At 41.0% G+C, this 16,240-nt stretch overlaps 1 protein-coding gene across 5 annotated transcripts in view; it reads left to right on the top strand.

Annotated features, from left to right (window-relative positions):
- Positions 1-16,240, top strand: part of ATP10B (ATPase phospholipid transporting 10B (putative)) — a 342,867-nt gene that overhangs the window by 175,856 nt on the left and 150,771 nt on the right. The window lies entirely within an intron of this gene.

Below are 16,240 nucleotides of genomic sequence, written 5' to 3'. Positions count from 1 at the left end.
CACTCCTCTTGGCCACTGCTCTTCACACCCACACCCTTCCCTTTTGGCCAAACTTGGAATTAGACCCTTTTCATCCAGGGAGTCTTCAGACAGACAAGTCTGCAGTAGATCAGAGGCATATAGGGGGAAGGTGCTAGAGATGCAGCAGGGAGTGGATGAGAAGAGAGGGGAGGCAGAAAAGAATGAAGAACAAAGATAAAAGCCAGGTCCGAGAACAAGATCTGAAAGGAGTAGGTGGAAGGGGTGTGGTGTGTTCTGTTCCCAGGGCTGCCTGAGCAAAGCACCTCACACCAGTGGCTTAACACAACCAAAATCCATTCACTTAGAGTACCTCAGGCTAGAGGTCTGAATTCAAGGTGAAAGCAGAACCTGCTCCCTCTGGAGCCCCTAAGAAGGCTCCTTCCTGGCCTCTTCCAGCTTCCAGTAGACCCTGGGCTGTAGAGGCTTAGTTCCCATCTCTGCCTCCCACTTCACATGGCAGCTTCCCTCTGGTGTATTTCTAGGTCTTCTAAGGACGCATGAGATGAAAGTAGAATCCATCCTAATTCAGTATGACCTCATCTTAATTTAATGACATCTGCAAAGACCTATTCCCAAATAGTTTACATTCCCACATCCCAGGGGTGAGAAATTCATCATCTCTCTCAGAGGTTCACAGTGTAACCCATTACAGGCTGGTTCATGGAGCCCAGTCCTGTGGGGAAGCACTGGGAGGGCTAGAAAAGGACCCTTCAGGAACTTGGGGTCACAAATGTAGGTGCCTGCCAAGACCAGATATAATAAATAGGATGTGGGTCAAGAACTTGGAGGTCATCCCACCACCGGGTCCCTGGGAAGGCAGTGAACTAGAGCTCTTGGGCCTGACAAGGGTGAAGGCTGCTCAGCTCCAGCCCTTGTTGCCTTGTAGAGCTAATGAGGATTCAAGAAGCCACATTTGTGTGTGAAATCTTACAATTGTTTTTAATACTTTGGCAACTACTATTTTTCTTTTTTTTTAAGAATCTTTTTAAATTAATTAATTTATTTATACAAGCACTGGGTATAGTCAGAAGGGCGAGAGGATGAAAGAATTCACCAGAGCCAGAGCTGGGAGCAGAACAGGCAGACTGGCAAAGTACACTGCTGAGGGGAGCAGCGGGCGTGGCAGGAGAGGTCTGCGCACCATGCGGGACCCTCGCCGGCAGCCGGGGATCGAACCAGCACTGCAGAGGCTGCAGGCAGCTTCACAGCCCAGCACTCAACCGCTGCACCACCGGGGAGGCCCAACTACTATTTTTCTTTCCCCAAGACAGGATGCAGTCCAGACTAAGTCCATCTGCAAACTAAGAAGAGCCCTGAGCAGTCAGTTTGTCACCCAGTGATGAATCTTGAGTTCAAGTCCCAAACTTGCCACTGTAGGTATGACCTTGGACAAGTTACCTCCCATCTCTGGACAGGGAAAGAGACATTAGTGATTACCCCACAGAGTACACTGGTAAATGGTGGTGACATTCAGAGGCATGGCGCGCCAGGCCCACAATGGAGGTATTTGCAGAATAGTTTGTGAAATAAGATGTTCACATTGGAAAGTGTGAGTGACCTCAGCCAGTTGCTCTAAGCATTATAACCTAAGTGGCTCTTACTTGGCCTAATGCTGGATAACTCCTTGTGCTGAACTATTTCCAGGGCTCCTCTCTGAGCAGGACTTATTTTAGCAAGTGGCCTGGATTCTAAATGCAGAGATATAACAGGGATATGACCCAGTGAGTAGGAAAGACAGCCATAGTGCAGAGAACACAGAAAGGTCTAAATTGTGGCTTTCCCATGGTGACAACTCCAGCTCATTGTGAGGGTCTCCAGTACACTCCATAGCCTAGCAGCACACAGTCTGCTGTGCCCTGCACCCCCCCACGGCAGCCATTTTGCAATCTGTCATCAGAACTCCAAGGTTCCAGTCCTAGCTTTGCCCCCTTTGCTGTGTGGCCTTGGTTGGGTGACACACCCTCTCTGGGCCGTGGTAGAAATGTTCGATAACTTATCAAGGTCACAGAGCTGTCCATGGCACAGCCCAGAATTTGAACCCAAAGTTACTAAGGACAAGCACTGCACTGTAGTCTTCAATATGTATTTCTCATTGTCATCTAAGGCCCTCACCTACTCTGCTACGTAGATGTGGGTGGGACATAGGGTGCCCATACTGGCTGTTAACTTGAACACACTGCAAGGGGAACAGTAAGAATGAAACTAGATTGACGTGGAACTGCATGGAGTTCTTTAAATGTGAAGGGCAAAGAAGAGACTAGAAGCCGCCTCTCTTGGCCTAAGATCACGTCATGAAGCTTTCCCTTCCGTCATACGACAGTTTTGATTTATCCTACAAAATAAGAGGGATCCAGCCTTCTACTGGGTGTCATTTAGTCTTAAAAGCTCTTGATGGGAAAATGAACCTGCCCAGTGGTTCCTCATATTTATTTTTAGCAGAAAACCATTAAAATAAAAAATAAAAAACCTGACATAGAAAGCCAGCATAGAAAGAATCAGCTGGTGTCCGTTATGCATTCAGAGGCATAATAATAATAAAGATGATGGTAATGATAGCAGAGGCTGTGCCCTGCTGAGAACGAGCCAGCACTGTTTCCTCTAAGCCCTGACCCCTGGTAATGCATCTAAGCCTCACAACACTTGGAGGAAAGTGAGGCAAGAGATATTAAGTGTTTTTGCTCAAGGTCATAGACTTGATTGCAGGAGTCAGACAGGTTGCCTTGAGTTTCTCCTCCTATCTTGTCCTCCTCCTCCTGCTCCTATCCTGTATCCCTGCTGTCACCCAGGCTCAGAACAGAGGGCCCACCTGAGCCAGGCCACAGGGCACTGTGCCTATGCAGCTGGTGACAGGGGTCATGTTGAAACTGCTGTTTGTATGATCCACAGGGACTTGTTACGTGGGAAATGTGTCTCCCAACTGACAGTAGCCCAGGCCTGTCATTGTGACGCAACCTGAGCTCACCTGTGCCTGAAGTGCTCCTAGGGACTCATGTCTGCCTAGAGCATAAACTCTGAATCAAACTTTGGTGAAAATTATCCAGAGTGGTTAGGACCCAGCAAGCCCCAAAGCCACTGTGTCTGCACTCATCACAGGGGCGGGGCCTGGCAGCATCTTCAGGGAGCCATGAGCTCTGGAACCTAAGGTTCCAGCCAAGGGAGGGTAGTGTCCAGGGGCTCAGGAGAAACAGTGGGCTTCAGAACTAGAGTCAGCTTAGGGGAGTCCAGAGAGGGGTGACACAGTGTTGTGGGCTCTCACCCACAGGTCGATGAGTTTTGCAGCATCTCTTGGCTGTGCCCTGGCACTGCTGACACCTGGCTGCTCTGCAAACAAGCATCAGGTAGCAAATTTGCATGATTAGGCTGGGGCTGACAATGCAAAAATCAGTAAGTTAAACCTCCCTTGAGCTCTTTTTCTTGTTTCACTCTAGTGACAAAATAGAACTTTTAAATACAATGTGGAACTTAAATATTTAGCTTCTAGAAAGTTAAACTAGAAAAGAATTCTCAGCCATGGGATTGGAGGAGTCTTTCAGGGTGGAGGCGGGGCTGTTCGATGTCCTCTGGGCTATGTCCACCCCACACCACCGATTTAGGACCATCAGAAATATCTTTGGACAGTGTCTGTCTTCTGAGGGCAAGATAAGTCCTAGTAAAATCCCAAGGTACTATTAAGCTAGAGTTTTCTGATGCTTTAGAAAAGTTTTAAATAAAAAGCTTAACTCAAGTCCATTTTTCCTGCTGTAGATTTGTGCCTTGTCTGGATGCCCTGGTTCATAGGCCAAACCAAGATCACTGCAGTTTGCCATCACTCCTGGCTACTTGACCGCATCAATTACTAAAAAAAAAAAAAAAAAAAAAATGATTTTAATGAAAAAATTAAAATTACAAAAATGTAGTTTTATGATCCTTCACAGATCTTCTTTCACTGCCTCCTTTTGTTTCCAAACCCCTTTTCTTATCATTCCTCTTCTTCCCACAAATCTGAAGCTGAAAGAAAAATGGAAATAAAGGTTAAGTGTCTGGGCCAGGGTGGTGTGACTCACTCAGACAAGGTCTCTCTTATCAAGGCGATCGATTCTTTCCTACAGTATATTTTTAAGATATCTCTTCTCTTACCGGCTTTCTCTGGAAATGGCTGTGTGATGTCCGAAAGGCTTACATGAAACACCACACTGTACACAAACTGGGGTGAATGTTTGAACTCTGCAATCAGACCACAGTCTAGGTTTGCACCCCAGCTTATCTGGCCATCCACTACTTTCAGGATTGTGGTGACTTCCTAAGACGCTGAGCTCCAGTTTCATTATCAACTAAATAGGGACAGTAATAACGCCAACCCCGCAGGGCTGTCATGAGGATTTAATAAAATACCGGGTGTAAAGTGTTTAGCAAAGTGCTATGCATATAGTAAGCGATCAGCACACGCTATTACCACGATCATCATCACCATTAGAATCATTTTTAATTATCACTTTGTTCCCTTTCCTCCTATTGCAGCAAGAAGGATCTGGAGGTAATGACTTCAGGCAGCCAGAAGATTGCTTTAGGAACTTCTGGAGAAATAAACATTTTTAAAAAGCAATTAAAACTTATTTCATGTTCCTTTCAATCACTTGGAGCTCACCAGCTAAGATGTCTGTAGACTTGTCTTTCAAAGAACTTAGCCAGAACCAGAAGCAGGAAATCCCCAAACACCACCCCCCAATCCCAAAATTGTGCTTCTCTTTCCTTTCCTTCGGCACCTAATGGGGCCTCCCCCATGCCCTCCACCTTTCTTTTTCCAAAACTAACTACTGCTATCATTTGAAGTGTTGGTACTTGAGTGCAGAATGACAGTAAGAAAAGATCTCGTTTCCTTGGTGACATTTATTTGCTCAGCAGGTGAAAAGCAAAGACTTGCAAGAAAAAGGTGACTCTCTGGAATAGCTATTCCCCTTTCTAGCCAGCCAGGATTAACTCCTTTCTGTCTGTGGGTCCAACATGAGGAATCGGCACTCCAGGATTTAAGGTTCATAAGACTTGCTGACCTTCTCTTTGTAATCACTACAGATTAAAGTGCTTGCCATAGAGCCTAATCTCTTCTGGGAAGGTACCAGCCCTGCTGGTCTGAGTAACGGCTGTTTTGTGTTGTTGTAATCAGTAAGCAGTACAGTGCAGGCTCAAGCCTGGACACACACAGGCCATTTCCTAGCTGTGAGGAAAGCATTGTCATTCACATATACAAAGATTCCTTTCCACTAGCACAGATGACCCTTCCCAGCTTGTTCTTAGGAGATCAGGAAGTCATCTCCCCCTCTGAAGCAAGTGCCAGAGAGGTGGTCACTGGCTCAGGACTACCCATTAGCTTGCTATGGAATCAGAGATTAACTCTAGCACCTTCTACCTATTTGAGCCTCAGTTTTCACATATGCATTTCTCCTGCATAGGGCTGCTTTCATGCTTCCATGTGTAAAACAGTGTTTGTGACCACTTACCCCAAAGCCTGGCATCTAATATGAACTCACTAAGAAGTTCTGAAAAAAAGAAAAATTAGGTGAAGAGTAGACTCTGCAAAACAGGGTATAAAGAGACCCCTGCTAGCAATGAAGGAATCTGACCTGCCTGAGCCCCCAGATCTGCCCCTGATTGTTGAGTTACCTTGAGTGACTGTGTCCACCTCTGCAGCAAAGTTTCTTATGAGGTTAAAGAGGACTTCAAATCATCTGCCTCTGATTGCCTTGAATGATGAGAACCTCGGCTGAGCTAGAAAGACCTTTGGAAAATGTAAAGCAAAACAGATTTAACTAGCAGTGGTCTCATTCTTTTCAGGCTGCCGCTGTTGCCCTTGTTCCTGGCCATGCCAGCCTGATTATTCTGTGCTCTTTTAGCACATTCATAGACAAGAAGAGGTGGCTCGAAACCATTGCTGAAGACAACCCAAGGTTGAGCCATGATTAGGACCCATGTCTCTGGCCTCTAGACCGGTTTCTTTCTCGCTCAGGAAAATGGGATGGGCCTCTGCAGACACTGCTCCCATCCTCCCCCTCGGTCCTGGTAGGGAGTCTGGAATATCAACTGATGGCACCAGCAGGAAGAGAGGCACTGGATGATTCTGTGTAGCATTTCAGAGCTATTTGCCTTTCCTTCCTTTTGTAGCTCTTGAGGAATAAGAGTGTTCAGCTGCTGACAGCTGCTGACAGGCTGACCCTGTGAATACTTCACACAGCGCAACTGCCTGCAGGCGTTCCTCAGAGTTGGAGGCAGCAGAGAAGCCTGCAGGACAGACATGCAGCTTCTTAAAGCTCCTGACTGAGTATTAAACAGCTCCCTGATGGAGGCCAGGCAAGGGCCATGAGGACTGAGTGGGTGGGTGAGTGATAACTGGGGAGGCCAATTCTTCTCCATGAGCTTATAAAGACCCATTAGGAGGGGAGCCCAGTTGGCTAGGAAGCTGTCGGGATGGTGCGCTCCCAGAGAGCTGCTCAGCAACCTGTGGGGGACGGAGGTGCACAGGGATCCACAGACTCATTCCTACTTCTCCTTACAGAACTCGGCTGCAGACGCCACTCGTGGCGGCATGCCTACTCTTCCAGGGCTGCCTGTACTTTGCAGCAGCTGAGTTGTTGACTTGAAGGCAGGCATCACTGATGCACCATTGCCTAATTCACCATTTGTTGGGGTGGAAGCCACAGGCATAGCTGGACTGATTAGAGATGGGAAGAAATATTAATCTACTACTTGGATTGTTGAGTATTAAAAAGAGATGGCCAGAGGTAAGCCCCAAAGTCCTTTTGGGTATCTGAAATAATGCTCAAGGAAAAGATTACAATTTTTTCAACTTGGCCCCCTCAAGCCAGGGACAATGCATAAAGAATGTGGGGAAATGACCCCACATTTGGAAAATTGACAGTTCAGTGGTCTAAAATGGAATGGAATGCTTTGTAAGGTGATAGATTCCCCCACTAGAGGTGTGTAAAGCACAGAGTAGTTTACAAATTTTTCTCTGTAACTTTAGGTTCAAGAAATTCACAGCATATGTAGAAATTGCCTTTGTTAGCCCTAAAACAAGAGTCATATTTAGCCAAAATTACTCTTAAAAATCCTTTAAAGCATCCACATAATACCACATACGTTGGTTTTTGTTGGTTTGTTTGTTGCAATCCTACACAGTGAAAACTGAATTTTTTTATTGCATTTTTTTTTCACTAAGGTCACATTGGCCTACAATACCATGTATACTGTACAATGCATGGTTTAGGGATACAGAGTCACACTTCTTCAGATGTGTGTTACCACGCCACATGTACCACCAAAGCACAGTGTTAGCTTAGTGTTAGCTACTCCTTTGTTCAATCTTTATATCCCACGTATGAGCAAAATCATCTGGAATTTGTCTTCTCCTTCTGACTATTTTGCTCAGGGAAGGCTGGATTGTTACTAGAGACTGTATGTGCTTTTGAAAATTAGTGTCTGTACGCACTGGCATCACTTTATGGGACTAGAAGGCTGAGGACTAGAGGCAACATGGTCATTCTCATTTAATCCATGATCTCTGCAGGCTGTGTGCTCCCTGAGTGGCTGGAATAGCAGGAAGAATCCCCTCCATTATTTAAATGGATGTACTTTGATGTGTGTGCCACATGGGGTTTGAATGTGCAAATTTAAAACTAGAGATGTCGAGGGTTTATGACCCTCATGGGGGTAAAGGTGGAATCTGATGCTCCCATCTTTGCTAATTTCATAAGCACTTTTGTTCTCTGTCTTATTTATTATTTCCCCAACTTTCTTGGGGTATAATTTGAATAAAATAAAATGCTTCCATTTTTTATGTGCAGTCCAAGTTTTGCTAACTATAACACCACCACCAAGTCAATATAAAGAGCATTTCATTTTGCAGTCTTTTTTGTTGTTTTTAGAATAATGTGCCTGAAGTAACATTGCGTTGTGACATGATAGAAGTTTCAGGGTGCATCATTGAGATTCAGTACTACATTTAGTTCACCCCTAAAAGTCCAAATCTTTTCTAGAACATTTCTATCCCAAATGCAAATTCTCTTCCACCTGAATTCTCTTCCACACTCAAGCCTTACCCTCTTGGCCACTGGAAACCCCTGCTCCACTCTCTCTCACTATAGTTTATTTTGGAATTGCATAGAAATGCGATCATGCGGTATATAATTCTTTTTCTATTTGATTTCTTTTACTCTACATAATGAGATCACGTTGTTGAACTTACTGTTCATCTTCTCGCTAACAGTCCATGTTTAAATTTGCAACAACTCTTTACCTGCTCACCTGCCAGATGCTTCCATTGTCTCTAGTTTTTGACTATTATGAACAAAAATATAGACATGTAAGCCTTTGTGTGAACACATTTTCTTATCTCTTGGGTAAGTGGCAAAGTGGAATTGTTGTTTTACCTGGGAAGTGTTTGCTTAACTTTGTAAGAAACTGCCAAATGGTTTTTCAAGTCATCCAGCTTATCTTTCACTGGATTTATGCTACCTGGGAGTCCTGGTTGTTCCAAATTCTCTCCAACACTTGATATTGTCAACATTTTTCATTTTAGCAACTTAGCGTTTGTGTGTGTGTGTGTGTGTGTGTGTGTGTCAGTGGTTTTGTGTTTCTCTGATACTTAATGGTGTCAAGCACATTTTCACGTGTGCATTGGCCATTTAATTTATCATCTTTTTATGAAGTGCCTGTTCAAATATTTTGTCCACCTTGCAAACTAGGCTGCTTCACTTCTTTTTAAGAGGCCTTTATATTTTCTAGATAGCACTCCTTTGTCACATCTATTTTCTATAACAGTATGACTTGCCTGTTGGCTTTCTCTCTCTCTTTCAAAACCAAAGCTTTTAATCTTGCTGTGATACAATTTGTGAATTATTTTTTTTCAGAGCTGGTGTTTTGGGTATCCTAAGAAACGTTTATCTAACCCAAGATCACAATTATTGTCTCCTCTGTTTTCTTCTGGAATTTTGTTACTTCAGCTCTTGCATTTTTTTTTAATTATAGCTCTTTTATTTCTTTTTTTTTTTTAAAGATTTATTTATTTATGCATCCAAGAGCTGGAATACAGGCCAGAGGTGTGGGGAGTGAGAGGATTCACCAGAGACAAAGTGGGGAACAGAACCGGCAGATTGACCGAAGTACACTGCTGAGGGGAGCAGCGGGTGAGTCAGGAGAGATCTGCTGCACTATGTGGGTTGCTCCCTGGCCAGCCGGGGATCAAACTTGTGCTGCAGAACTGTGGACAGCTTCACAGTGTGCATCTTAACCCCTTGCGCGACCAGGGAGGCCCAGCTCTTACATTTCAGTCTGTAATTCACTTCAAATTTTTGTGTTTGGCATAAGATAGGACTGAGAGTTTATTTTTCTCCACTCAGATACCCAGTTAAGCTGGCACAAGTTGTTAAAAAGACTATCCTATCCTCTCCCCATTGAATGATCTTGGCACCTTTATCAGATCCATTATTTTTTGTCTGCATCTATGCTAATAGCACACTAACAGTTATATTTATAATAAGTCTTGAAACCAGACAGTATAGTTTTTTAATCTTGAATTTTCTCAATTTTTTTATTATTTTTTAATTAACTGTTATGGCACTATAAATGGGTTTGTTATTTTAATCTTATTTTTCAATTATCCATTGGCCATTTATAAAAATAGAATTGTTTGGGCCTTCCTGGTGACGCAAGGGTTTAAGCACCGCACTATGAAGCAATCCGCAGTCTGCAGCACAAGTTTGATCCCCGGCCGGCCAGAGAAAAACCCACATGGTGAAGAAGACCTCTCCTGTCTCGCCTGCTGCTCCCCTCAGCAGTGTATTTCAATCAGTCTGACTATTCTGTTCCCCGCTCTGTCTCTGATGAATCCTCTCACCCCCCGCATCTCTGGTCTATACCCCATCTCTTGTATGCATAAATAAATAAACCTTTAAAAAAATAGAATTGTTTTTGTATATTGACCTTGGACTTTGCAACCTTTTTAATTCACTTGATACTACCACCTTTTGGGATTTTCTATACATAGATTATCTTGTTGTATGAAAATACATGTTTACATCTTGATTTTAAATGTTATCCATTTTGATCATTTATATCTTTCAAAAAATTTGTACATTTTCATCAATCAAATTTTTCACCTCTAAGTTGTTCATAATATTCCCTTATTATCCCTTTTTTGGCTGTAGGGTGTGTAGTGCTTAGTGATACTTGTATTTTGCTTACTTCTTAAACAATTAAATGGTAGTATATCAATTTTATTCGTCTTTGATAAAACACCTTTGGTTTCATTGATTTTTTTTTCTGTTTTGTTTTCAATTTCTATTTCATTGATTTCTAAATTTATTTTATCTTTATTTTTACCATCATCTTCTTTCTATTGCCTTGGCTTTAATTTGGTCTTTTTCTAATGTGTTAAGTTGGAAACCTAGATCTTTGATTTTTTAACATATGGATAGTTATAAATAACTTTCTAAGTAGTCATTGAGCTACACCCCACAAATTTCATTCTCATTGCAATAAGTTCAAATTATTTTGATTTGCCTATTGATTTCTCCTTTAGCCCACAAGTTATTTAGAAGAGAGTTAATTCTAAACACTTAGAACTTTGTTGAATATCTTATTGCTATTGATTTTTATCTTAATTCCATTGCGGACAGAGAGCATACTTTATGATTTTAGACTTTTTAGACTGATAGAAATTTGTGGCCTAACATATCCTGATGAAAACATGTCTTTGAAAAGAATGTGAATGCTGCAGTTATTAGTTGTAGTTCTACAAATGTCAGTGATATAAAGGTGGTTAATAACAGTATTCAAATCATCTGTGTATTTTCTAATATTTTGTTTAGTTCTACCAATTGCTAAGGGGAAAGCATTTAATCTTCAACTATAGTTGTGGAATTTTCTATTTCCCTGTAATTGTAGATTTACTTCACATATTTTGAAGATGTGTTATTAGGTGCATATATATGCATGATTGTTAGACCTTCCTAATGAACAGCTTATGAAATATGAAATATCTCTCCTAATCTTTGTCTTGAAATCATTTTATTCCTGATTTTAATATAGCCACTCTGTGGTTTTTATGCTTAATGCTTACATGATATATCTTTTCCCATCCAGTTACTTTCATGCTATAAGTATCTTTTTATCTTATGTTTGTTTTATTTTTAATACATTAATTTTTCTCCATTCTGACCTTTGAATTGAAGTGATAGATTCTTTGATAGTTAATATAATTTTACATGGTTGTGTTTTGGTTTGCTCTTTTGTTATTGTTTTTCAACTTGCTTCTCTGAGTTTGTCTTTTGTTATCATTGTTCCTCTGTGCCTGAAAATGTTGCATTAATTTTTAGAATTCCATTTTAATTTTTCTCTTGGCTTTTTACTGAACTTCATACTATGTTTTAGTGATTGTACTAGGTCTTAAAATGTAAATCCTTAATTTTTCATGGTCCAGTTAGAGTTAATATGTACCACTTTATGTGGAATATAAAAGCTTTGTAGCAATGCAAGTCCTGTTATTCTCTCATTTCCATCTATATGCTATTGTTATATACATAGGAGCTACTTATGTAAAAATCCCAGAAGGTAATTCTTTTCATTATACAATCACATGTATTATATGCAAATTATGAGAAAAGGCAAAAATAATAGTCTTTTCTCGATTTACAGAGTTATTTAGCACTTCTGATGCTTTTTATTCCTTTTAAGAGATTCAAGTTTCCATCTGGTATCATTTTATTTTACCCTAAAGTAGTTCTTTTAGCATTTCTTGTAGTACAGATCTAGTGGCAATAAACTCTCATAATTTTCTTTTATCTTGAAAGTCTTGCCTTTCTTCCTGAAAATTTTTTGTTGCTTATATAATTCTGCGTTGGGTTTTTGTTTTGTTTTGTTTTGGCTCTTAAAGGTATTCCAAATCTTTTCTGTCCTTTAATAAGTCATTGTTCCCATATATGTAATGGGTCATTTTTCTACGACTCCTCTTGAGATTTTTGTTTCTTCTTGACTTTTCATTGTCAAGGACACATATGTGCTGATAGCCCTTTACATATTTATTCTGCTCATGGTTTAGCATCTTGAATCTGTTAAATTTGTTCTTTTCAAAATTTGGGGAGATTTTGACCATATCTTTTCACATATGAAGTATTCTCTCATGCATATCCTCCTGGGACTTCAATAACATGTTAGAGACAATTTTCTTTTTTTTTTTTTAACTCCTATCTTCTTTTTTTTTTTAATTATTATTTTTTAAAGATTTATTTATTTATTTGTTTGTTTGTTTGTTTATACAAGCACTGGGTACAGTCAGAAGCGTGGGAGGGTGAAAGAATTCACCAGAGCAGGGAGCAGAGCAGGCAGAAGGACTGAAGTACACTGCTGAGGGGAGCAGCGGGCGGCAGGAGAGGTCTGCGCACCATGCCGGACCCTCCTCCAGTGGCCGGGGAGCAGCCGGGGATCGAACTGGCATTGCAGAGGCTACAGGCAGCTTCGCAAGCCAGCACTCAACCGCTGCGCCACCAGGGAGGCCCTAGAGACAATTTTCTACTACCCAACAAGTCTGAGGGTCTCTCATTTCCTTTCTGTTCTTCATATTGGATAATTTCTGTTGATCATCTTCAGATTCTCTCTAAGTTCCACTACCCTGTTGAGTGAAATGTTTAATTCAGGTATTTATTTTAGTCCTAGAAAATTAATATAGGATATTTTCATTGTTCCCATATCACTGCTATTTTTCATCTTTTCATTCATTGCATGCATTTTTTTATACCATATTGAGTGTTTATAACAATTCCTTTAAACTTCATGTCTGCTAATTCCAAAATGTGGTCATCTAGAAATTGGCCCTTTCTTTTTAAGAACTGGTCACCTTTTCCTGGGTCTTATATAGTTAATGCCCCAGGCCTTGTGAATATTAAGCATGAAGATTCTGAGTCCTGCTACTTTCAATAAAATGTAGTTTCTTTCAATAAGCACGTGGTTGGAATTGTACTGAAAATGGGGTACCGGGTCCAGGTAGCTTTTATGTCAGTTCAGATCTTCTTGTTTGTTTTTAGTTCCTATTCTTTTTTATTAAGATTTATTTATTTATTTTTACAAGAACCAGGGTACAGGCCAGATGCGCGGGAGGGCGAGAGGACCCACCAAAGACAGCAGGGAACAGAACAGGAAGACTGATGAAATACACTGCTGAGGGGAGCAGCAGGAGAGACAGGAGAGGTCTGCATTGCCATGTGGGACCCTCCCCGGCCGGCCAGGATTGAACCGACGCTGCAGAGGTTGCAGACAGCTTCACAGTGCGGTGCTCGACCGCCTGCGCCACCAGGGAGGCCCTTGTTCCTATTCTTGAAATCTGTTCCATCACGCATAGTTCAGAGATCAACCAGGGATGTGGACAGACTGAACTTAGGAATACCCTTTCTGACTTTCACCTTCTGGAATTATTCCATCATTTTTCTACATTGAGTGTGGTTTCCCCAGACGAGGTCCTCTGGTTCCCCATTCCACAAAGACTGAGATTTTTCTACCAGCACTCCCACCAACTGCACTCACCCTCTCAACAATTACTCTTCCATTTCAGCATCATGTCTTTTCAGTGTTAAATTATCTGCATTAGGGGGAAACATATCAATACATGTAAAGTTTGACAAACCTAGCCTGATTTCCATTCAGGTTAGGGTTGTCAAAACCCTGTTCTGTAAACACCCCTTTATCATTTCTTTCTCTCAATATTTCAATCTACACATTTTATGCATCTTCTCCATTCATCTAAATATTAACTCAGGTACCACCATGAAACCCCCCAGCATTCTGTTCCAAGTTAAAATTATCTCCTTGAAGTAAGATTTTTTCAAGAATTTCATTAGGAACATCGTATATAGTTTCTTAGGTTGTTGTTTAACTTTTGAAATAAAGGTGGTTTTTTTCCGTAACAATTGGTTTAAGCTCTGTAGCCAAGAATTATACCTTATGCAAATATTTTTATCCTTCACAATAATTAAGAGCAGACAGGTAAAAATTAAATCCAAATTCTGCTACTTACTTACTATGTATTTCTGACAAGTTGCTTATCTCTACAACTTCAGTATCCTAATCTGTAAAATAGATTTAATAAGACCTGACTATGGGACTATTTTAGGATAAATAAAATTATTTCCTAGCACAAATGTTCTGTTCACCGTATGAGTGTTTTATATCTTCTCATTCCTCAAACTCCCAACATCCTTCTGCCCATTCTTCCACTTTAGCCAATGAATTTTGCTGCTTCTTTCCTTTCACTGAAAAAAACTGAAATAGAAGGAAACTCCCACACATTCCCACCAACAAATCTACCTCTCCACCTACATCTGTGTCTATTTGCCTATTTTCTCACCTTTCCTCCTGCTCAGTGTCAGCACATCTATCAGAGGTGATTCCTTCATTTGTGCTTGGTGCCATTCCCTTTTTTTCTACTCAAGGACAAGGTTCCTATAACTGTTTCTTCTCTCTCCTAAAGCATCAGTTTTCCACCTCTACTCAGTCATCCCCATCAACATGCAAACCTGCTGTGACCCTAAAAACAAACAAACCTCTCTTGATCTCACAGTTTTTTCATTGTTCAATTCCCTAACAACAGAGTTGTCTGGACTACTCTTTCCTTGACCCCCCCCCCCAATTTTCTGATAGATCAGTATAATCGGGCTTTTGTAACTACCATTTCATGAGAATATTTCTTGTTGAGAGCTTAGTATTGGCAAATCCAGTGGCCAGTTAACACTTTCTTCACTAGCCTCCAGGATTGCCTTTTCCCTTGGGTTTCCTCCAACTTCATTGGCTGCTCTTCTTCAGTCTCTCCAGATCAGTTCTTAGCACAGTTTTCTACATTCTGGGATCCTCTAAATATACCCAGAATCTGACCATTATTGTCTTCTCCAACACTAGCTCAGTGATTGATCTAAGCCACCATAATCTTCAAGTAGTAGTATTATTCCAATAAGCTCCAAACTATTCTATTTCTATTCTTTATTCGAGCTACGCTGGTCAATTTGTTCTCAAAATCAACAACCATGCTTCTGCTTCAGGGTCTGACATTGGCTCTTTTTTCTTCCTTGAATTCTTCTCCCCAATAAATCCCCATGGCTTTACTCCCTCACTCCAAGTCTCTGTCACGGTGTCCTAAAAGCCTTCCCTGATCCATAAAACAACAACCATGTCCCCCATTACCTGGTCCCCTTTATTTTACTTAATAGCATTATCACTATCAGAATAGCTGACTCTGAAATTTTGTTTTGTTTCGCTGCTATATCCCCAGTGACTAAAACAATAGTTGACATATAACAGTTACTTGGTAATTCTTTGTTATTGGATGGATTGATGGATGGATAAATGGATGATGGACTGATAGTTGATTAATAAAAATCAATGCCATCACAGTGCCTAGAGTATAGTTAGCTCTTAATACACCATAGGATATTTTTTGTCAAGTACTTGATAAAAACATATGTTGGTTGAATGAAGGATTTTTTTTCAAAAGTAGCAACAAAATCTTTACCTATATGAAGTCAGTATTTCCATCTATGTCTTAATTTTGTTTCCTACCTCATGACTACTTCACCAGATTCTTAATTCAAAAAGCTGCTGCATCATGATTGTAAAAAAAAAAAAAAAACCACCCTATTAATATAAACTTACTCCAAGGCAAACACTTGCAAAAATGTTAGGAAGAGCCATACCCTCACTTGCCAGACAATATCCTCTGTGCAAAGCCAGACTCATCCACAGGAGATCATTCCAGAAAGGGTCTGGCTAGATATTACAGGAGAAGGCAAGACCATAACCACATGAATGCTCTGCACTTAAATACTAGAAGCTTTTTTTTATTCCCTCAAGTTTTCCTGAGAATCATTAGAACCACAAACTGCAAGCAATCTTGGCCCATCTCAGTAGGTGTCCTGGGTTTATGACTTTTAATATTTAAAATGAACAGAAAATAATCATGAAAGAGACTATTGTTACATTTTTAAAAAAGCTTCTACCTCTTCCCTGTGGATTCTGTAATCAACATTAACTATTTTGTTGGTTACATTTCTTTGGCTTGTTTACATCAAAGTAGAGAAAATGTCAAAAGGACATTTATGGAAAGGTTAATGGGTCTCATACAGAATCAAAGAATGACAGACCAGGCCTCAGGGAGAGCAGGGCTGGGGCAGCCCCTGGGGCCTCCACAGCAGACTTCAGAGCCCTTTCC

The sequence above is a fragment of the Talpa occidentalis genome, unplaced genomic scaffold, assembly GCF_014898055.3.
Source record: "Talpa occidentalis isolate TD23 unplaced genomic scaffold, MPIMG_talOcc4v2.1 talOcc4.9, whole genome shotgun sequence".
Taxonomy (NCBI): Eukaryota; Metazoa; Chordata; class Mammalia; order Eulipotyphla; family Talpidae; genus Talpa; species Talpa occidentalis.
Note: the sequence above shows the minus strand (reverse complement) of the source record. Positions and strands in the feature narration are given on the sequence as shown.